Source organism: Chenopodium quinoa, unplaced genomic scaffold, assembly GCF_001683475.1.
Source record: "Chenopodium quinoa cultivar QQ74 unplaced genomic scaffold, ASM168347v1, whole genome shotgun sequence".
NCBI classification, from domain to species: Eukaryota; Viridiplantae; Streptophyta; class Magnoliopsida; order Caryophyllales; family Amaranthaceae; genus Chenopodium; species Chenopodium quinoa.
In genome coordinates this window covers 2,649,743-2,673,769 of record NW_018744026.1, presented here as the reverse complement: position 1 = coordinate 2,673,769, position 24,027 = coordinate 2,649,743, and positions in this window count along the sequence as shown.

The window sequence follows — 24,027 nt, the reverse complement described above, 5'->3', positions numbered from 1 at the left end:
CCCTTAATGAGGATTAAGGGAGGTATTTATAACCTTGGGAAACGTGCCCATCCTAGGTTTAGGTAAACCTAGGGCCGATTGGGCTTCCCTCGGAAGTTGGGCCTGGGTGGCCGGTTTCTCCATTAGGCATGGAGTATGCCACATGTCTTGACATAACAGGTCCAAGGTGGATGAATAAGCGCGTGCCACGTGGGAAGCCCTGACTGTTCCAACTGGGGGACATTTGGCAGGACCTGATTGGTCCACGTGGCGCATTCCGATTGGTGGGAGCAAAATCCCCTAATCAGCTACTACTTTTCAAGTGGTAGATATTAAAGCATCTTTCAACCTATTGTTGGGATGCCCTTGGCTTCATAACCTAAAGGTTGTCCCTTGATCCCTTCATCATCAAGTGAAGGCTATATTTGAAGGAATCCCTGTCACAATTGATGCTTCACAAATGAGAATTAAGGCTATCAAGAATCCCATCATAAATGTGGAGCACGATGAAGATGACGAAGACTTGTGGGGCTTGAACGAAGAGGTCTCCTTAATTAAGGAATATGAAAGGACCCCTCTTCACTACGACCTCCACTCTAACATGATGGTAAATGCTATCCTCAAGAAACAAAGACACTTTCCAGGAATGACCCTCGGAAAGAAGAAAGGGATAGCAATGCAAATGGGACTACCTGGCCTCCATAAATTAGACAATTTTTTGCTTGGTTTTGAACCGACTCCGAAAGATCTTAAGCAAGCCCGGGAAAAAGCAAATGCGCGTAGGAAAGAAATAATCCCAATGGATCATTATCCTCTTACCCTAAATTGAAAATTCATAAAAGAAGGAGAGGATTATCCATCTAATAAATTTCCCGAACCCTTTGTCAAGAATGGGATAAGACAACCTGGGTTTGAAATATTCCTGGATTGCAACTTTATAAATGATGTCCCAACTCCTATCTATAAAGAGAAAACGCCTCAATGCTTTGACTTGAATGTCATGGGACTTCTCTTTGGGTTTGAAAAGAATGAGCCAGCTTATACTTAGATTAATTCTTTGCTCATTCAAACAGTACAACAGAGTGATAAATTTGATCCTTCTAAACTTATCAATCTAGTAGAGGGTTTAATTCAAGGATGGAAAAAGACCGTGAAGGTGACTACTCCAAGTGGAAGAAATATTTCCATAACAACAGGATAATGAACAATGTTCGAACACGTCTGAGTTAGAGTCCGATTCAGAGTCTTCCCCTATCGAGTCTTTTAAGTCCCTTGTTATAGCACCTTCTTTTAGTTCTTCTTTAGCACCTTCTCCTAGAATAGTTAATAATCAAGTCCCAATGGACATAATTTTATTTGATGTAATGGTTTCAGAATTCAATAATATGTCCTCTTTTGCTTACTCCTCGTGTCATTCTTTAACCCAAGATGATGAACATTGCTTAACTAACAATGAAAGTGAGAAAGAAATAATTTAATTAGTGGAAACACTTGAAAATAAAACACGGTAATTGAGGATACTGAAACGGTTGAAACTTCAAAAGATCCAACCATTAAAAGAGAGGTTAAAATTGAACTAACACATAATAAAGATGAAAGAACCGATTTCATTAATCTATTCAAAGAATTCGTCGATGTATTTGCTTGATCATATGAAGATATTCCATGCATTAACAGAGAAATAGCTCAACACACAATTCTACTAATTCTGGGAATGAAACCTGTAAAACAAAAGTTACATCGAATGATACCCGACGTATCTCTTTAAATAAAAGAAGAAGTACAAAAACAAATAACAGCAGAGTTTAGGGTATGCAAAAACCCCGAATGGGTCGCAAATGTAGTCCTAGTTCCAAAGAACGATGGAAGAGTACAAATGTGTGTCGACTACCAAGATCTAAATAAGGAAAGTCCAAAGGATGACTTCCTTTTACCACACATGGATATTCTAGAAGATAATACAGCAAACCACGCACTTCTATCATTTATGGATGGGTGCGTAAGTGATGGGTTTCATAAATGGCACCCATTTGATGAGCATTTAGGTTATTTTTACCTTATTTTTATGGCTTTCATGCTTAATAAATGCTTAGTTTTATGCTTTTTGTCTTAGTCTTACCTTTCCTCTCTTATTTTGTAGCTTTTGTGCATTTCTATGGTTTTCCTAGTCTTTTCTCCTTTATTTGCTCTATTTTCGTGGTTGTAGGTATTGTACAAGGTTCGGGTCTTGATATTGGTGATTTACTAAAGTGGAGGAAGCTTTTGGAGCAAGCTCATGGAATTTGACAAGCTTAAGTTGCAAGGAAGTGGATTCTCCATGTCCTAGCTCTTGTGCTCTCAAGCTGTGCTATCATGAATATGGGGTGTTGAACCCACAATCATGTGCTTTTGGGACTATCTCACTTAGTGTTCACCATCATCATGATTGTGCGTTCATTCGAAGACCTTAGCGAACGCACAAAGCCACGAGAAGATCGAAGAAATCCAGAGATGCACGAGCACGTAAGGCACGGTCGCGGGCGTACCACCTTTGCAGCACATGCGCACCTCCTCCGCAGCACGGGCGCGCCTTCTTGTGTATTTGTTTTATCGGTTTTTGTTTTTGCACCTCTATAAATACCTTTGTAAACTCGTTTTTTGGGGTAATTTTAGAATAAGCTTCATTTCACATTTTTTTTATCATTATTCTTAGCTTAGTTGAGAGATTCTCTCTCTAGTTTTAGGGTTAGTTTAGGAGTATATTTTAAAGAGAAAAATTGAGGAATTTCAATGGTGATTGAGAGATTGAAGATTCAATAGTGACAATTGTGTTGGAGATCTTCTCTATTATCAATGAGCAATCTTAACTCTATCTCATTTTATTGCTTTATTTAATATTCAAGTTTGTTTGATTTTATTTTGATGTTTGATTGTTGATTGTTGATTTCTTTAGTTGTTTGTTGATTAGATAATGATGTTAGAGTAGTTGTTTGCTAGGGATTGGGTGAAACTTGTGTGATTGATTATTTGTGCTTAATTTGGGTATTGTGTTGATTAATTGTTCAGATTAAAGTGATGAATGGAAGTTTTCATGTGTGTAATTCGATTAGGCCTTGAGAATTATGTTATATTGCATTGTAGTTTCTAATGATACGGACCATAGATTTAGGAATTGCAATTATCGATTGAGCTTGATTAGTGATGCTCCTAGTTAGAGTCTCTCGTAGTTTCCGCTAGTTTGACCTCTTGGAGATAGATTGTTGACTCTTTTGATTGAGCTTGCCATTAGTCTTCACAACCATTGATTTGCATATTGTTCCCGAGTTGCTACAATTGTCATGATTATTTGTTGATCCCGTTCCTAGTGCTTTATTTGTTTGGTTTCTTTGTTTTTTAGTTGTTAGTGTTCTCTCTTAATCTTTGTCTTCGACCTAGCTTAAGCACATAATTGAGAGCGCTTGAACATTACCGTTCCTTTGGTTCCGATCCTTGACTTGCCTCTATACTTGTATATAGGTTTGTTAAGTGTTTATAAATTTAGTTTGATCGAGGGAGGATTAGTTTCAACGACCTAGTTCCAGCCCTCGTTAGTAGGGTATAATCAAATTCTCATGCCAGAAGAAGACATGGAGGAGACAACATTTATAATACCTAGGGGAACTTACTGTTACACGATGATGCCATTTTCGGGTGGAAAACCACGGGTACCAATTACCAATGAGTAGCAACTGCTTTACTCTATGATGACATGATTGTGAAATCAAAGGATCGCCAAGGGCATTTAGTAGCCTAAGAAAATCTTTAAAAGGTTAAGAAAATAGTAACATGAGGTTTAACCCATTAAAGTGTACTTTTAGATTCACCTTAGGAAAACTCTTAGGATATGTCATTAACTCTAGAGGAATAGAGATAGACCAACAAAAATAAAGCAATCATGTCAATGCCAGTGCCAAAAACCGAAAAGTAAATTCGGGGATTCATTGCCCGGTTGCAATACATAAGTATGTTCATATCTAAATTGACAACAATATGTGAACAAATATTCAAAAAGCTTAATAAGAATTTGCCAGTAATATGAGACGATGATTGTCAAAAAGTCTTTGAGAAGATCAAAGCCTATCTTTCTAATTCTCTTGTATTAGCACCAGCACTCCTAGGAATCCCTCTTAGGTTGTACTTAACGCTAACCAAAGAGAAAATGGGGGCTATGCTCGCACAAAAAGTAGAAGGAAAGGAGAACGCCATCTACTATCTAAGTAAGAAGATGCTCGAGTATGAAACATGCTATACACTACTTGAAAAATTGTGCATCGCATTGGGGTGGGCCACAACCAAGTTATGACATTACATGCTCGTTCATATAGTCTTTTTAGCCTCTCAAGTAGATCCACTCAAATATATTTTTGAGAAATCTACACTAAATAGGCGAACATCAAGATGGATAGTTAATTTAGCCCAATTCGATTTAAGATTCATGCCTTAAAAGGCTATTAAACGATCCGTGGTTTCAGATTTCTTAGCAAATTTCCCAATAGAAGATTACACACCTATACATGAGAATGATTTCCCAGACAAAGAATTGACGGTCACAGAAGATGATACTTGGACTCTATACTTCGACGGAGCCTCAAACCAAAAGGGATGTGGCGTAGGAGTATTATTGGTATCACTTAAAGAAGAACATGTTCCAATCTCCATAAAGCTAGATTTCGACGTTACAAACAACGCTGCGGAATATGAAGTATGCGTGGTAGGCCTCGAAATAGCATTGGCGTTGGGAGAAAAGAAACATCAAATTTTTGGGGATTCTTCGTTGATCATCAATCAAATTTCAAAAATATGGAAAGTAAGGAGTGAAAGGCTCTGCCACTTACCAAAACTACCTGGAAACTCTCACAAATCAATTGGAAAAGGTAGAATATACATCTCTACCTAGAGAGGAAAATGAATTTGATGTTTCCTTGGCAAGACTAGCCTCAATTGTTAGGATTCCTACGGAAATTGAGCAAATGCCTTTTACAATAGAAAAGAGGCATAAATCAGCTTATATTCAAGCAATAGAGGATGATGAAGTAACACAAGAAGAATAAAGAGAAGAAGAACCTTCGTATACTAACATCCTCAACTATATACTCAAAAAAGTGGAATATCCACTCCATACTGACAAAAGAGCAAAAAGAGCCTTAAGACTTTTGGCTTCCCAATATGTGCTCATTAACGACGAGTTACACATAAGGGTACCTAAAGGTCGAGCTCTTTTGTGTGTAGGAAAAAAGGAAGCCCAAAGGGCCATGAGAATAGTCCTCAGAAGGGTTTGTGGAACACACGTAAATGGCAAAATGTTAGCCCTAAAGATAATGCGCGAAGGGTATTATTAGACTACCATGAATAGGGACTGTCATCAATATGTCAGAAGATGGCTAAATGTCAGATATATGCTAACTTGCAACATGTTCTTCCGTCTCTCCTCTACACCTATACATCACTATGGCCATTATCAACATGGGGAATAGATATTAATGGAAGAATTACTTCTCCCAGAATAGGAAACCATGAATACATGTTAGTAGCAATTGACTACTTCACTAAATTTGTTGAAGCAAAATCGTATGCAAAACTCACTTCAAAATCTTTATCAAAAGAAACATTTTTTGTCAATATGGAGTCCCACATGAAATGATAAGTGACAATGGAACTCACTTTCAAGAAGAATGTGAAGAATTGTTACAAAAGTATGGCATTCAACAACATCACTCTTCTCCATACAGACCTCAGGAAAATGGTGCAGCTGAGGCAGCTAATAAAAATTTAACGATAATCATCGAGAAGATGACAAAAAATTATAAAGATTGGCCTAAAAAACTCCACTTTGCTCTATGGGGTTATCTCACTTTGATTCGCTCATCAACAAGAAATACGCCATTTTCCTTAGTCTATGGGATGGATGTCGTAAAACATGTAGAGTTAGAATTACCTTCCCTACGCATCGCGTTGGAAAGTAAAATCGATGAAGTGGAATGGACTAGAGCAAGATATGAAGAGATTATTTTACCTGATGATAAGCGACTAGAGGCTCTACATCATACGCAATGTTATCAAAATCATATGGCTAGACACTTCAACAAGAAAGTCAAGACAAGAAATATTAAAGTAGGAGACTTGGGGTTAAAAATATTAAGGAAAAATGATTTAGACCCAAGAGCAACAGGCCAGTTTAGACTCAATTGGTTTGGGCCATATATTGTCAAAACTATCTCTCCAGGAGGTGCTGCAAAACTAACTGATATGGATGGCAAGCAGATCTCAAACATGACAAATCTTGACCAGCTTAAGAAGTATTACCAATAATTATTTGAGTAGGATACTCAAGAGAGCTATGTTTTGCCTGATTCCTTAGGAAAGCATACGTAGGCAACCCTTATAGGGTGCGGCCACTTTAATTTTTACTAATCTCACATCCCAGCGTTGACAAATCAGCTCATGGCAATTAGTATGAAAATTTTCAAATACATCAAAGTTTTTGTCTGATGACAGACGTCAGCGTCGGCCGACAGCAGCAGCGTTAAAGTACGAGGACAGCACCAGGCGACTAATATCAGTGTCTGACGACAGAACTAAATTGTGATTCCAATTTTTCCGCATTAAACTGGGAAAATTTTAGTGTATTTTGGAAATTTTTAACTTTCGTACTAGAATATTTTTTAGGTAAAATAATTAAGTGTTTTCATTGCTTTAATAAAAATTATAATGTAAATGTTGATTTAATAAAAAAGCTGAAAATTACATAAATAAAGTAAAATTACATTATTGATGGAATTTAAAAGAAAGCTAAAAAAAATAAATTAACTTAAAAAATTAAAATTGGCTAATTAGTGGAAAGTAAAGCAATGATCTAATCTTTCTTCTCTTTCTTTGCCCTCTTTTGACTCTTATAAGCTTCTTCGTCTTCATCCATTACTTTTGCTAGAAATCATCCTTTAGAGGATATGCATTTAATTTTGGCATCAATATTTTCTCCTTCGGCCATCTTACTATGTTTCTTCTCTACCCATATTTTCTTTTTTTGTAGTGCCAACTTTCCTTTTCTTTTTGCCTTTAGTAGTGTTTTTCTTCTTAGGCATGTTAGGAGTTCTAAATTACCCTTTTTCACCTAAGCGTTCCTTAACAAGAGATATCTTGTCTCCTAGATGATTCTTCACATTGGTTGTATTTTGATTTATCTTCTTGTCTTTTTAGGCCTATCAAGTAGCCAATGCTTCACATCCTTGGACAAAGAAGGAGGAACCTTTCGAGTAGCAAATTCCCATAAAGGCTTAACACTCCAATAAGCATCAAACTGCTAGGGTTTGGTGAGTCCGACTCACCGCGGAAACAAACTCAAAAATAAGACCGCACTAGCAAAAAATAAAACCATAAACATAATTAAGATAATCACAAGATTAAGATAAAATGATTACCTTTTGGAGCGTGCTTCGCCCGACCAAATGGGCTCTTACTTGAAAGCTAGATTCAAAAACTCGAACCCTCCAATGTTGATCCACCCGCACCAACAAATACCGACAAAGTCCAATGTCTTAGGGTTAGCAAGACCCGACCAATAAAACCGAGTAATTGAGTTCAAAGGCTTTCACTAAATGTGATACCTTTTCCAAATCTTAAGCTCAAGGGTTTTCACTTACTAGTGATTCCCTTTATAACTCTTACTCAAGCAAGTAATCCAAAGCCATGCCTTGGCTATTTATAAGGAAAGCTTCCTTGTGAATTCTACTTTTCTTTCAATGTAGGAAGCCGTGACTTGGCTATTTATATGGAAAGCTTCCTTGTGAATTCTACTTATCTTTCAATGTAGGACTTTTCACAAAAAATATGCCACATGGAAAGATTGAGGAAATCTGGAACTGCTTTCGGTATTATTACTCTATAGGGTATGCCTCAAGTCGTACTAAGTCAACTCTGATTAAATTATTAGACTTTAATTACTCAAATTATTAATTAATCAAATAATTAGGAAAAATTCTTTTAGTCATAAATCAGTTTATTTAATCCTAACACAAGTCAAACAAACGGTTAGGAAAAACACATAGAGGATGCACAACCAATAATGCACAATTAGTTAAGTAGGCACAACATGATGCAATGAGTTTGCAACCTAACCATGGTTCTAGTTCTCTAAAGTTCGGGATATGGGTTAGTCAATAGAGGGTCCATGGTTAATTGTCCGGATGCACTGTGCGGAAGCCTTACCATGAAGGGTTGGCGCGAAAGGATGGGACACCGCGAGTTTAGAAAAACTCGCTTCCATGGTTTGGTGAATTCAACATTCTTGGATGTACCCTTTGTTACTCAGAGCGTTCAATCAGGTAGATGGAGCATGAAGTCCCAGAGGGTTATTTCCATATGTAGAACACATGGGTTTTAAAAAAGTGAGAAAAACTCAATCAGGAAGTAGGATCGAGCAAACAATTCTAAAAACTAGTCGAAATTAGAACGCATATGTCTAGCTCGGTATTGGAAGAACTTGGCTTTAGCGCCAAAATTTGGCTTTAGCGCCTGGCGACAGAAGTTGTCGCCTCGCTCTAACATCAAATTGCTGGCGCTAGACTTTGTTCCCTGGCGGTATTTCCTACATGCCTCAGCAGCTTTTTGTGCTCGATAAAATTTTCTAGTTTCGCGCAGCATTATTTCGATCCTAGTTGTGAAAGATATTCCTCAAATTTCCTACGTGTAAAAATCCTATGTTTTAACTCATTATGGATGGTCTTTCCAATAAGATCTTTTTTATGCATATGACAATAATGTTAATCAAAATTATGCACATTAAATACTTAGAACTTTTCGAGTCTCATCCACACATTCTAAATCATTGCCGAAATAAATTTAAGGAATTATAATAGAAATCCTCCCTAGTGGAGTCGCCAAAAAACTGTAGGGAATATTTCAAGCATTATCCCTAGCTTGAACCCCACTGTGATCATACACTAAAGTATGGTGGCGTCCAAAGGGAAAGAAGATAGAGCAAAAGAGTCGCCAACAAGTTTTAGGAACTTGTAAACCGTTCACGAAGTGAAGGTTACACCCCTTAACAATCCAAGAGATTGTCAACTCCAGTAGGTCTGGAACCATGACTGGTAGTTCAGGGATGAAGGTACAAATTCAACCTAAAAGACATTGAACTTGCCCTAATAGTAAGCCTCTACTTTATTCTTCTCGTATTCATGTGCGCTTTCTGACTAACATGCAATCAATAGGTTTACCCTAAACCTGTTTAATCTATGTTGGTTGAATATTAATGCACAAACAAAACTATTATTGGCGATCACTTGAATTAGAATAAAATTAACACTAACAAGATTATTAATTATCTTATTAAGCGTGATTACAAGTATCAATTCCCTTTAAACATGCATAAAAGGCGTGATGATGCAATAACAATAAATATAATATTAAGCTACATAAATCATAATAATGATAATGATAATTATAATTATAATAAAAATCATAATTATCATGTCTATGTTAAAGAATAATAATAGCAAGATCCTAAGCATGATACTAACAAGATTAATAACAAACCCTAGCATGTCACTGAACAATAAAAATCAAAGCTTTAACCCTAACATGATACTAACATGAATAAATATTAGAAAAGAATAGGAAGCATCATACTTTTAATCATACTTGATATTAGGAATTTTTAGTTGTTACCCTAAACATGATACTAGGAAGATCAAAACACCCTAACATGACACTAGGAATCAAAATAACCACCTAGACATGATTTCTATATCATAATATCAATAAATCCATTAAAGCATTTACTTGGATGCCTCGTATCTTTTTCTAATAACAAAATACACGAGTTAGTAACTTCAAGGAAAATAATAAAATCAAACAATTAAATTAAATAATTGAAATAGAGATTTGGGACCAAACACTAAAAAATTAAACCTTTCACGTCTAGGGCGAAGGCAACTTTGAATTATGCTAGGTGTTTCTTGGTCTTGTAAATGCGGAAATTTGTTTGTAAAAAGGTTGGTTTTGAAAAGAGAGAGAGAGAAAAAGCTTAAAGAGAGATTAGAATTAGAGAGTTGATGATCTTTTATGAGAATTGTTGTTGAAAAAACGGAGATTTTTGGAGGCTATTTATAGGGAAAATCAGCCAAACGGATAGAAAAACAAATTAGAGTTTCCCCGAGGAAAAAATAAGTTAACGCCAGGCGTTGAACATTAGCGCCAGGCGCTAATTAATATTTTCACGCGTTTTCTTAATTCAGATAAAATTTAGCCATATAGAAGGGCAAAATCGTATTTTCCTTAAATACACTCTTTTATTCTAATCAAAACTCTAAAAAGTCAACAAAAGTCAATTTATCAATGCTAATTGAATTAGGAATGAAAAGTACCTTCTAGAAGAATATAGAAGAATAAAATCAATCCTAATCTCATTAGGAATGATAAATCAATATTAGGCCCTCCTCTAGATCATTAAGCCGCATATAAGGATCAAACCAGGCCAAGTTTAGTAATTTGATCATAACTTCCTCATTATTCATCGGAATTGGGCTTATAATATATCGTTGGAAAGCTCTTTTCAACCCTTATCCAACTACACCATTATTGGGAACTCGCTACGAACCAAACCAAACTGGATTGGCTATTTTCTTAAAATAGGTTTTGAAAAACAGAGAGAAAAGAAAAGAAATTAAAACTATCTACAACACTAGACTTTCCACACTTTCATTTCATTCGATTATGATTCGACGTGAAAGGTACTCATCACTTGGTTGGGTTTTGGGGAGACACAAATGGATGTCTACACTATGTGATATGGTTGAAAGTCTCTCCTAGAGTCTTTCTTGTTTGCAATAGTGTAAGGAGGGTGATCCCATCCTACGGGGTCCTTCCTTAGATGCCCATCGCCCTTTAAAAGCCTAGGACTTTACACTTGTTAGGGTGTATTAGGATTTGAATTCCTGACTGTTTTGGAGACTTGAATTAGAAATGATACTCTCATCACGCTTTTCTGTAAGAAACAAGTAGGAGTCACCAATGAGTTTTAGGAAATTCATAAACCTCGTTCATGCCTTTCTACCATGTGGAGTTCATGGAATATTTATCACGAATCGTAAGTTTACCCATTCCCAAATTTGTCTACATAAACCTGAAATGAGTTTGGAAGCGAGGGTACTAAAATAACGTTCCTTTTAGGGAGGAATCTCAATTCAAGCCCTAGTACGGCCTCTACTAGCTCTTCCTTTTTCACAATATCATTACCAAACAATATATGCAACGTTATACCTAAAGACTAAGTTAGTTGATTTTTTTTACAAGCATTAATAACGTAGGAATTACATTGCAAAAGTCGTTATTCTTTGTTTAATCAATATTCGTGAAAAGAACAAAATAAACAATATTCGCCTTGTCTTAAGTGATAAAACAACAATTAATTGTCAAATTCTATTCTTGATTAACAAAAGAGTAATATGTGAATTAATTAATTAAAATTTTGTTTAAAGTGATCAAACAACACTATTTATTAAATTAAAGTTATTTAAACAAAAAAGGAAAAGTGATTTATCTAAGTGCTCAGGAAACTAACCGTTCTTCTTTTATGTTAAATCTCCGTTTAATGTGTTTATGGACTTTCTTTCTTCTTAGTAGCTTCAAGAGCTTCAATGGATGGATTAGGGTTTAAGAGAATTTGGGGAAAAAGAGGGAAAAGTAGTATGATAGTAAGAGAAGTAGAGATATTAGGGTTTTGAGAATAAGAGTGTTTTAATTCTGATTTTTCCGATCCCCGTAATGCTGAACTAAGACCCCTATTTATAAGCTTAGGGATCTAGGTTTAGGGTTATAGAGTCGCGCCTTCAGGTGGCGCGCGCAACTCTCTGATTCGCGTTGGGTGCCGCGCGCATCTTAATGAGTCGCACGCGCCAGGTGTGCAAAACTGATTGAGTTGCGCTGGTTTGCGGTTTGCCTTGTACGAATGCGCGATTTAAAACTTCTATAACTTTTTATTGCAGAATCGGATTAAGGCGTGTGAGATATCATTGGAAATCTGTGAATGTCTACTTTCTAATTCTGTTAGAATTAAAAATACTTTATGGATCAAAAGTTATGGTCGTTGGAGAGCAAGAGTGTCGGTTTTTGGGCCCGATATAGTATTTTAATCATAACTTCTTTGTTTTAGCTTGGAACTTGGCTTATAATATACCGTTGGAAAGCTATTTGAAAGGGCTATCCATTTGTATAGGCCTCTTACGGGAATTTTATGGTTGGTTTATCTGTTTGGCTCGGTTTTCAACAATGTAGGTTCCATTTGATCCAGTCATTGCATTTGACGCATTTGGGTCCGTTATTAATCAAGTTTAAACATCTATGAACATGTTTTAGGCCTAATTAGCAATCAGACAAGGCTTTAAGAAAACTTGGTCTCAAATATAGGTTTTAATTTACTTCATAATGCTTTTCGTAGTCCATAAACACTTCAACTTTGACCTAACATGAAGAACGGATTTTTGTATCATTATCGCACTTCCTTTTGGAACAAGAGGCCAAAAGTAGGTTTCTAAAGTTAGCCCCCACTTTGATCGAGTCTAGAAGAGACGATGTCAAAGTAGTCAAGGAAATAAATTTGTGACTCATTCTGCAAAGTTCTCACAGAATAGAGAAAATTTTAGAAATGTTAAGGATGTGGAAACAATCCTTGATTCACTAAGTGTTCGAAACAAGTAGCTATTAATAAGGCTAGGAAAAGTTTTTGTCCTAGTCTGAAAGCGCTAAAGAATCTAGATTGATCCTTTGCAATCGTAGAACGCTTTTCAAGTAAAGGCGTTCTGGGTAATGTCAACTCATGAGAAGAGATCGGTTTTAATAAAGAATAAAAAAAAGGGGATGATTTCCTCTCAATCGTGTCATCGTTGGTCTAAAGTCCCTCGATATGTCATTGAAACTTTAGCCTGACTTTAACAAAGTAAAAAGTTGAAAATAGGTGTTTTCGTATTTGAGCCGAAATGGTCCGGTATTCGAGCCGGATGTCCACAAGATAGAAAAACATGTCTCAGGATTGGAGCCATGTATCAAAATCCAATGACAGGGAAGAAAGTCAGCAACTCTCTCAGCAGTTTTGTCCACAAGATGCGTACACGTGTCTCAAGACTAGGGGCACGTGACTACATAGGTGCAACATCGTCTTGTCGGTTCTTTATGCAGGGGGTGGACAGACACCCTAACTGTCCAGTAAGCTAGTAAGCTCGCTAACTATCGTATTTGCTTCTAATCAAGAAGAATCTGTTCTTGATGGTTCGGCGCGCTTGTAAACTCGTGAGCTAACGCCTAAAGTAATCCTCTACCTTATAATTCCGAGAGGTAGATCTCGCAAAGCTTGGGCTAAAGTGAAATTTTATGCAACACTTACGCCGTACGATTTTGCGCCATACGATACGCCTTTTGCATTTTTACGCTGCATGATAACGCCTTCCTTTTGCTTCGGACATGAAAAAGAAGAAAAGCCGAACATTTGTAACGTCAGTACAATAACGTACCTGTCTATGGGTGCTTTTACGTAAGCACCACCACGAAACGTCTTAAGACACTCTTACGAAAAACATTCAAAATGTATGCTTAGGGAAGGCATAAAGCACGGTGTGTATGCAAAATGATGCAAAAAACTATCAAAGAAGAAAAGAAACTACTGGATGCAAAGCAATTTTAGAAGATTTCGATAATTCACGCGTTATTACGTCTAACAACGTACAAAACCGTTAGGAAAAATTCAAAACGGATTGAAATATGAGTACTGGTCTTTTAAGTGGCGAGTGTGTGCGCGCAACATAGTAAGTCGCGCTGGCCAGACGCGCGCAAGAATCTAAGTTGCGCTGGGATGCCACGGGCAACTTGATGAGTTGCGCGCAACATTTGAATTAGTAAAAAGATTCGGAGAAGCGCGATCTGCAGCTCAATATCTTCTTCTCCTCCTTCTCTAATTTTGATCTTTTTCCGTTTTGGTTGTCGTTTTAAAGGTAGGGAAAGTAAATCTTGCTCCTTTTATTCTTCCAAACTTTGATCTTGGTCAATAAAATGGAGAAATCGAATGAAGAATCCTAACAAAAGTTGGGGTTTTTTTATTCATTTTGTTGTCATAAATTTGTTTGTTTGCTGTAGTGACATGTTTAAGCAATATATTGCAACAAATTTCATGTGAAGTGATAAAGTATTGATCCTGTATGAGCATGTCAAGCATATATGTGTTTTTTTTTTGTTCATTTTAATTTTGACTTTGTGCTTGATCATTATTTCTCTCTCTTTTTTTTGCTCTCATAGACTATACTTGTTAATTTTAATGTAAATTGAAGTGTTTAGAATAACAATTATGCATTAAAATTATAAATAGAATTTTGAACTTTTATAATAGCATGAATTTGTTCTTGCGACTTATGTATATTTTTTTCATGCGTAAATTACAAATTTGGTTTTATCAATGATAAAAATAACCGATGGTTATTATTATTCCCTTATAAAACTGTGATTTCAAGATTTGCACAAAACTAGTTAGTTGAAGAGATCATCGAATTGGTGTAGCTTGGTTATATTTTGGGTTCGTCAGCCCCCATTTTACGTTTTCAAATGTTGTAGCCCCCAGTGTTGGGTGATATTGATGATTTGCTTGTTGTCAATAATTAGACCCTTTCATGTTACTTAAAATGGGTTTATAAACCCCGTGTTTCGTCTTATTATAATAACAACTAGGATCCTGGAAACGATTAAACTAGTGTGTTTAAAACGTTTTTTTGACCATTCATAGTTTTAACAAAGAAATTTGCTAAGTCTAGTATTATTGGTCATTCATCAGAACAAGTAAGGGGAAAAATGAAATGTTGTTCGAATTTTTCGTCTTCTTGCCACTATTAAATTCTTTCTTTTGAGTTCAAATTTGTCACTGTTTTGAAGCTCGAGAAAGTAGATGTTATCCTCCTTGAGAAATTCCAATGTGTGCAACAATGGAGAATAATTTAGAATGAAGACTCCTTAATTTCGAATTTAGGAGTCTTTTGTTTACATCCTAACTCATGAAATTGTTTGTCTTATGTTAATAATGTGTCTTGATACAATTTTTATGATGGATGATTGAGTACTAAACTTTTGTATGAGAAAGTATCATGATTTTGGTTCTCTATACTAGTCATACTCTCTAATCTCTAGAGTAAATTGAAGTATTGAAACAGCAATTATGCACTAAGATTAGTTCTTGAAGTTGAACTTGAAAATGGCTTTAATATGTAACTTTTTTCATGGCCAAGTTCAGTTGCAAACTTAGTATTCAAAGGAACAAAATCATTGTGATGCATTTGAAAATTATAAGGCTCGAGATCTACAACTATTTAGGCGATTCTCGAAAGTAGCTTGAATGGCATGAATATCTCATTTTGTTTCTTTGTGGATGTTGTAGCCCCCATGTGTCGGGTTATGAGAATTCTTGATATTTCTCAAATCTTGGAGCCTGCAATTTGGGGTAGTTATAATGACTTGCTATTGTTTAGGCCATTCATATAATCATGATATTGAGATGGACCTATATATATGTCCTATTTTTTCTTTGAGATATTTAGGACAATGACATGGCTTTCACACTTTAGTTAAAGTCATGTTCGAGAAAGAAAGTTAGTTCTTTGCTTGTTTATAAACCAAAACAATTGTGTTTAAGGTTTATTATAGCATACCTAACGTCTAAACGTTTGTAAAGATCATTGTGGTGATTTTATTCTCAAAGTTGATTTAGAACATCAAATATTTTCTTTGTTATTATCAATCATTGATTTTGGTCTTGCAGGTGGTTTGTTTACCATCCCTAAGCCAATGAGAACAAGTTCAAGCCAAGAAGTCGAATCTTAGTTCATTCCTTTTTGAAAATATAAATGTACATACACGTACTATCCAAACGGTTATTGAGAATCTGAAAATTTATTAATTTAAGGAAATGAAACAAAAATTCAGAAAGGATATTTTGAATACTATTTTTTATTAGAGACATGTTATTTCAAACTAGAATTCAAAATTTGGAAAGGGCCCAATAATAAAAGTATGTTTTGAAAAGAAACTTTTTGTACATTAGTAGAAAAATACAAAAAGGAAACCCCCAAATGCCACCGGTTCAGGCAAAACCGGTGGAAAAAACAGGCCTAAAAATGGGCGGGATTTTAGACCAAGAGCAAGGGCACCAATTCAGCTCAAACCGGTGCCAAAAATACAAAAGGGCATCAGTTTGAACCGGTGCCATTTTTTTAAAAAAAAAACTCGCCTCTTTCTTCTTCCTTCTCTTTCTCTTTCATTCATTTCGGCTGCTTGCTCTTCTCTCTTCACTGTTCAATTCCCGAAACCACTCACCTGCAAAACCCCTCACCTCACCTGCACTCTTGCCGCCACCGTCGCCGGCCACCTGCACCGCCGTCTCCCCTGCCCTTCTCTTTCTCCCTTGTCGTTCTCTTTCTCCCCTCAACCCCCTCCACCGACCTCATCTATTCTTTTCCTTCTTCATTCCAAGGGTGTAAACGCCGCACCACCGCTCTGAAGTTTTCCACCGCGCCACCGCACCACTGACCACGGATGTTGCTCCATTTTTCCTTCCCTTCAAGCTACATTAAACTACAATTTGAGTCTTTATTCAAAATAATTTTCCAAATATGTACTTATATGAATTTGTTTTGCATGTTGAAGAATTGTTAGGCAAATTAAAATTTAGGTTTGAATATTATTTTACTTTAATTTTTATCAATTTTTGGTTTTTCTATTGGGAAATTGTGAAAATATTAGAAATTAGTAATCTTGTTACACATTTAGTTGAATATCAGTATGTTTTAATGGTTAATTTAATTTGTTTTATGTAGTTTTAAATAAATTATAGAATATTAACCTTGTTACTTAATTAGTTTAAATTTGGTATGTTATAATGGTTAGTTTTAAGTTGTTTTGATGGGTAATTTTCAATAAATTAGAGATTTGAAACCTTGGTATTAAATTAGTTGAATTTTGGAATGTTTAAATGGTTAATTTAAAGTTGCTTTGATCGGTATTTTTGATTAAAGTAGAGATTAGTAACCTTGTTACTAAATTAGTTTAATTTTGGAATATTTTAATGGTTAATTTTAAGTTGTTTTGAATGGGTAATTTTGAAAAAATTAGAGATTAGTAACCTTTTTAGTTTAGTAATTTTGAATAAATAAAATGAATTTTGAACAAAGTAGTGAATACATAGTTTAACAATTGTTAGTTCGATGAATGATGTGTTTTAGCTTAGAAATAAATTAGTGAATTGACATGTTATGAGAAAGAAATAGTACTACATAATATTTAACTTAATTTTTGTTTTTTGTTTTTTAATAAATTCATATGTGAATTGAAGCACGAGTTTAGCTTGAGGACTACATATTGAGCTCAAGTGGGTAGTTGCTATATTGGTATGACTTATAAACTTTACTAAGCTATATTTCTTTCTATTTATCCATTTATTAAAAGTTTATTCATGAAATTGCAACTTATGTATTGTTCAATTGCAAATAAATACAACAATATATAGAATTTTTGCATCAACATATGCCTAGATACCCGTTCAAGGCTTTCTCATTAGGAGAAAGTCTTGAATAGTCCCCAGTTGGGACTGTTCTTGAATGTGTACTCTCACTTAGGTGGTGAATGTATGTGTTCTTTTAGATTTTAAGGAACATCTTGGCTTACCATTTCATCACTATATTCTCTAGGTACAAATGTGGGTAATTTATTATCTACATCGTGTACTTGGAGAACTAGGGGGAAATGCTGCCGGATTTTCCTTAAAATTGGAAAGTTGACATACATACACTAGTGAGAGTAGACATTCAAGGATGGGTTAGGTTGGAGTCATAAGGACCCTTTGGAAACATGCATTTTTTCACTATATGAATGGTATATTCACGTTTTGTACTTGAATTTAATTTACATTAAATATGTAGCAATTACACATTATTCATTACATGTTGCTATATATATTTAGAGACAATTTACTAAATGTAGAAGGATCATGGTTGGATGTATGGTAGACGCGATACATTGGAATTTTGGAATGGGGTTCAAGAGTATTGCGAGAGGGCTTTAGCTTATCAACGCAAATTGGGTGGAAAAGGCCTTTATTGTCCTTGTGTTGATTGTAATAATGTGAATGTGGTAGATAGTGTTGAAATCATTAGAGATCATGTATTATGTCATGGTTTAGGCATAAATACCATGTGTGGATTTGGCACAGAGAGAGTGGAGGGTACAGTGGGGATCTTGATCAGAATGATGTGCGTGTTAGAAGCAATGAGATTCATGTGGACGAGGAATACGAGAATGATGACAATTTTGTTAAAACTGGTGAGGATGGCGTCGATGTTGATCAGGCGGATGAGTTCGAGGATGAACAAGTGGATGAAATGTTGCATGGTGTTGAAGGAGGAGTGTTTGAGTTATTATCGGAGGCTTCCAAAAAGCCTTTGTATCATGGGTGTAAAAAATACTCCAAACTATCGGTCGTGCTAACACTATTACACATTAAATCGAAGCATGGGTGGACGGACATTAGTTTTACTTCTTTGTTAACCGCATTAAGTGATATGTTGCCTGATGGGAATGAAATTCCTAAGTCTTACTATTACGCAAAGAAGCTCATGTGTCCCTTTTGTTTGGAGTATAAGAAGATACATGCATGTCCTAATGACTGTATTCTGTATCGAAATGAGTATGAACAATTGCAGGAGTGTCCACGGTGCAAGCGGTCGCGCTACAAGCGCATGAGTTGCAATTCTGGTATGGAGGGACCTCCTGCTAAGGTGTTGTGGTATCTTCCCATTATTCCAAGGTTTAAGCATCCGTTCTCAATACCAAAAGACGCTAAAAACATGAGGTGGCATGCAGAGGGAAGAAAGAAAAATAAAATGCTGAAGCATCCTGCTGACTCTCCACAGTGGAAGAACATTGATTTGAAGTTTGAGAAATTTGGTAATGAAGTCAGAAATTTAAGTCTTGGGTTGTGCACGGACGGGATGAATCCATTTGGCACTCTTAGTACCCAACAGAGAAAATGGCCGGTACTTTTAGTGATTTATAATTTGCCTCCTTGGCTGTGCATGAAACGTAAGTATGTAATTCTTTCATTGCTAATAATGGGGCCTAGGCAACCTGGAAACGACATAGGTGTTTACCTTGCGTCGCTTATTGACGACTTGTGAAAGATGTGGGACGAAGGGGTTTTCGTTTTCGATGCTTATCAGAATGAGATGTTCACATTGCGTGCAGCCCTTATGTGGACCATGAATGACTTCCCAGCATATGGAAACTTGTGTGGGTACAAGGTTAAGGGGAAAACAGCATGCCCCATATGTATTGATGACACATCAAGCGTATACCTTACTCATTCTCGTAAAGGTGTCTACTTGCAGACTCGAAGGTTCCTCAAGCGTGATCACCCGTACCGTAGGCAGAAAAAAACTTTCGATGAAACAGTGGAAGACGATACTGTGCCTAGACCATTGACTGGTGCTGAGATTTGTGCTCGGATGAAAGGGATACGAACAGTGTTTGGAAAAAAATAAAAAATTGTGGTCTAGCTGCTCTGTTTAAGATAGAATCAATCTTTTGAAAGCTTTCGTACTGGAGAGAACATGACGTTAGGCACTGTCTTGATGTGATGCATATAGAGAATAATGTGTGTGATGCTCTTTTGGGAACGCTGATGTGTCAATTTTATATAGTATTTTACCCCTGTCCCTTGGTCATAATTAGTAGTGCTTTTGGCTCTTTAGAGCCACTTTTATTACTAATAATTGGTGTTTTCTAGTGTTTTCGTAGATTTGGTTGACTTCTGCAGGGATTTATGCTTTTGGAGTATTTTTCCCGAGATATTTTGGAGCAATCACGAGCATTGGAGAAGCACGACCAAATTTTATACCCCAGGGCCGGTTAAAGACATCGAACCGGTGATTAAGGGCTCGGTATAGGTGATACCAGGGCATTTAGACCGAGTATTCAAGACCGGAAGGAGAAACCCATATTGGCCCAAAGTATTGGAGCCCAATCGTAGTCCAAATAGTGGCCCAAGTAAGCCTCCCGGCCAAAGAGGCTGGCGCCCAGAGGCGCGCCCGGCCGGGCGGGAGAAGCTAAGGCTAGCGCACGGTGATGCGCCCGTCCGGGCGCGAGAATAGTATTAGGGAGCAAAAAGGCGCGCCCGCTCGGGCGGTGGCGCGCCTGGTCGGGCGGTGCCTTGCCCGGTCGGGCGGTGCCTTGCCCGGTCGGGCGCGTGTATTTATTAGTTAACGATTAGCGTCGTTTTAGTTTGTTTTAGTTTAGGATTTGTACGGAGTATAAATACTCCTCCGTAATATGATTTTAGGATCTCTTTCCTCTGAATCTCTTTTTCCTCTTTCTCTTTTTACTCTCTTAATTGTTCTCTTAGATTTCTTTCTCCTAAACTTTTGTTCTTAATCTACTCTTAATTCCATATTTGGTAACGATTTCTTTTCTCTTATTCTTAGTTATTTATTTTATTCCTTTAATCATGTCTTGCTTTATTACTTTGATTACTTTTGTTTTTACTATGTGTGAGTAGTTTTATCTATAGGGTTTTTGGGGATCCATAAATAATATGAAGGGGTAATTTATTGTTGTTAACTATCAATGCTAGATTAATTTCCTATTGTTTGATTTAATGCTCTGTGACTAGATTAGGCCTGATCTTTTATGCATGAGTTTGACAATATTGATTCGAGATTCGAAAGATGAGAATTAATGTTTAGGTCTAGCTTCAATAGGCAGGTTAATTTATAAATGGTTAAGTCGAGATTCGAGAGATGAGATTTAATACCGGTAGATTAATTTTGTGATTGTAATACGTAGCGAAAGCCCTTTAAAATCTGGTTAATTGATGCATTGATGATTGACTATTATTGATTTTTGATATTGCATGATAATTTCTTATTGAACTGTTTTAATGCTTTACAATTGCGGCTTGTAAAAGTATAGCAATATTGAATTGATGAATCGAGAAAATGTTAATTTGATATTAAAGGCTATTTTCAATAGGAACTTAGATCTAGTAAATTGCGAGAGCCTGTTAGATCTATGTTGGTTAATAAATTGCGAGAGCCTGTTAATCATGTTATTTATGCAATGTCAATGATTGATTATTATGTTTTACCTTGGAGTATTATTTATCGGTTAACCTATGCCCTAGATCATTTTATATATTGTTTTCTTCCTATTCTCAATCTTAGTAGTTTAGTTTCTTATTCAATTATAAATATTGGTTACTTCATAATCTTGATTATTTTAGTTAATTAGGAATAGAAAGACTTGTTTCCCTGTGGAGATCGACCCTACTTCCCTATCTACTTTAGTTAGAGGACTTAGGAATAATTTTTTATTAGGGGATACGACTTTACCCTGTCAAAATTTGGCGTCGTTGCCGGGGAAACGGTTTTATTTTTATTTCTGATTATTTTTTGTGGTCTAGATTATTTTTCTTCTTGCCTCAGAGAACATTAGTTCTCTGAGGCAAATCTCATATTTGCTTCTAGTTTTTTGTTTATGCCCAGGTGTTCCAGATCAGGGTACATCCCATTCGATCCTGAGATCGAACGTTCCTTCCATAGACAGAAAAATCTCTACAAGCAAATCCTGGCGGATTCTGGTGACAATAACAATAATCACTGCGATCCTCCGACTGGTTCTAGCAATTCAGATGACATCAGACGCAAAATAAGAGATGACGGCTCCAAAGAAGCTTAGTGATTACTCACAACCCAAGCTTATAGATTTTCCACATCTCACCCCTACTCGATGGGGTTCAATTCGAAATTAAGCCTCAATTTATAACGATGATAGAAAGGAAGCAATTTAGTGGAGCCAAGGGTGAAGACCCAAATCTTCACATTGCCGACTATTGTCAATATTGTAACACCATCAGGCAAGCTGGGGTCATTCAAGACCAAATCAGGGAGATTCTCTTTCCCTTCTCTTTAATTGGAAAAGCTAAATTGTGGTTTAATGGCTTAAATAGAACTGCACTTGGTATAACTGACTGGGAAACTCTTGTTTTGAACTTTTATAACAAGTATTATCCTGCAGAGAGAACAGCCGTACTACGGAGTGCGATTCAGAACTTTGCCCAAGAAGCTGATGAATCTTTATATGAGGCTTGGGAGAGGTTCAAGGACCTACAAAGAGAATGCCCTCACCATAATTTAGCACAATGGCAGTTAATCTAAGCCTTTTATAATGGCATTGGAAATTCTTCTCGAATAATTTTAGACTCTTCAGCTAGTGGGAGATTTATGAATCTTAATGTTGATGATGCAGGTCAGGTTATTGAAAATATGGCAATACACAATTCCCAATATGGGAACCCTAGAGGATTTGTTAACAAGGGGAAACATAGTGTTGACTCTATTTTACAAGCTCAGCTGACCTCTATTTGCCAAAAATTAGATAATCTTAGCTCTGCTAATGTAGCTAATGTTTCTGCGATTAATAATAATTCTAATGAGGCTTTCTGTGAAAATTGTGGTATTGTAGGTCATTGGGAGCAAGATTGCAGGAGTTCCGTGGAGCAAGTTAATGCCTTTCATGCTTATAGGCAGAATAACCCATACTCTAACACCTACAATCCTGGGTATCGGAATCACCCGTACCTTTCCTACCGGAGCACTAATGTTCAAAATCAACCAGCACAAGAACCACAGGAGCCACAACAACAGCAGCATAAATATTATCATCCCAATGCTAGCTAGAAGAACCAACTACAACAACCCTCCTCATCTTCTGACCCTTCTTTGGTGGAAATTAGAGCAATGTTGGTTAATATGCAAAAGCACATGGAGAGTAGAGATGCGACAATTGATCAAATTCTAGCGCATAATAAAATTGTAGATAATCAAATTGCGCAACTCTCTTTTTCCCTACAAGCCCGCCAACAGGGAGCTCTGCCGGCACAGCTGACCATGCCTACGGATCATGCATTTGCAATTACTCTAAGGAGTGGTTCAAATTATGAAGGGCCCTCTATGCCCGGAGTTGATGAACCTGTTTTATTAAATAATGCTATTCTTGATTCCGTTAAACCGAACAATGTAGTTGATAGCCCTGCAGGGCTAAAGGATAATACTAAAACATCTAATTCTACATTGCAAGGTACGACTCCAAAGAAGGCGGATATTCCAGATAAGAGCAATAATGCTCCAAAGCCAATTATCAAACTTCCATTCCCCAATCGTCAATTGAAGACAAACTTGGATAAGCAGTTTGGTAAGTTCCTGGAGGTGGTAAAAGATTTGGGGGTAACAATTCCCTTCACTGAATTAATCACACAAATCCCCTCGTATGCAAAATTTATGAAAGAAATATTGACGAGGAAAAGTTCTATTGGTTAGGTAGAGACAGTAGCTTTCACTGCAGAATGTAGTGTCGTACTTCAAAAAACGTCTCCACCTAAATTAAAAGATCCGGGTAGTTTTTCTATCCCTTGTCATATTGGCAATCTCTTGATTGATAATGCATTATGTGATTTGGGTGCTAGTGTTAGCGTCATGCCATTATCTGTGTGTTCTAAGTTGAATATGGGTAAATTAAAAGCTACCAATATAACTCTACCAATGGCCGACCGTTCTTTCAAATACCCCTTAGGTGTTTTAGAGGATTTCCCCGTTAGAGTAGGTAAATTTTACAAACCTGTAGATTTTGTTGTTCTTGATATGGATGAGGATATGCGAACCCCAATTATTTTGGGTAGACCATTCCTTAACACTGCAGAAGCAGTCATAGATGTAAGAAGTGGTAAGTTAACACTATCAGTAGGGGATGATAAAGTTGTTTTTAATCTGAATAATGCCCCTAAAAGCTCCATGACTGAGGAGAAATGTTTCAGTGTTAATGTGGTTTAAAATTATTCTAACATGCCCCAAGCTCTTGAAAAAGATCCCTTGGAGGCGGTATCTTGTGTTGCATCCTTTTCAGATGAGATCGACAAATGACAGAAGGAAGTCGATGCAATCGAAAGAGCACTCTACA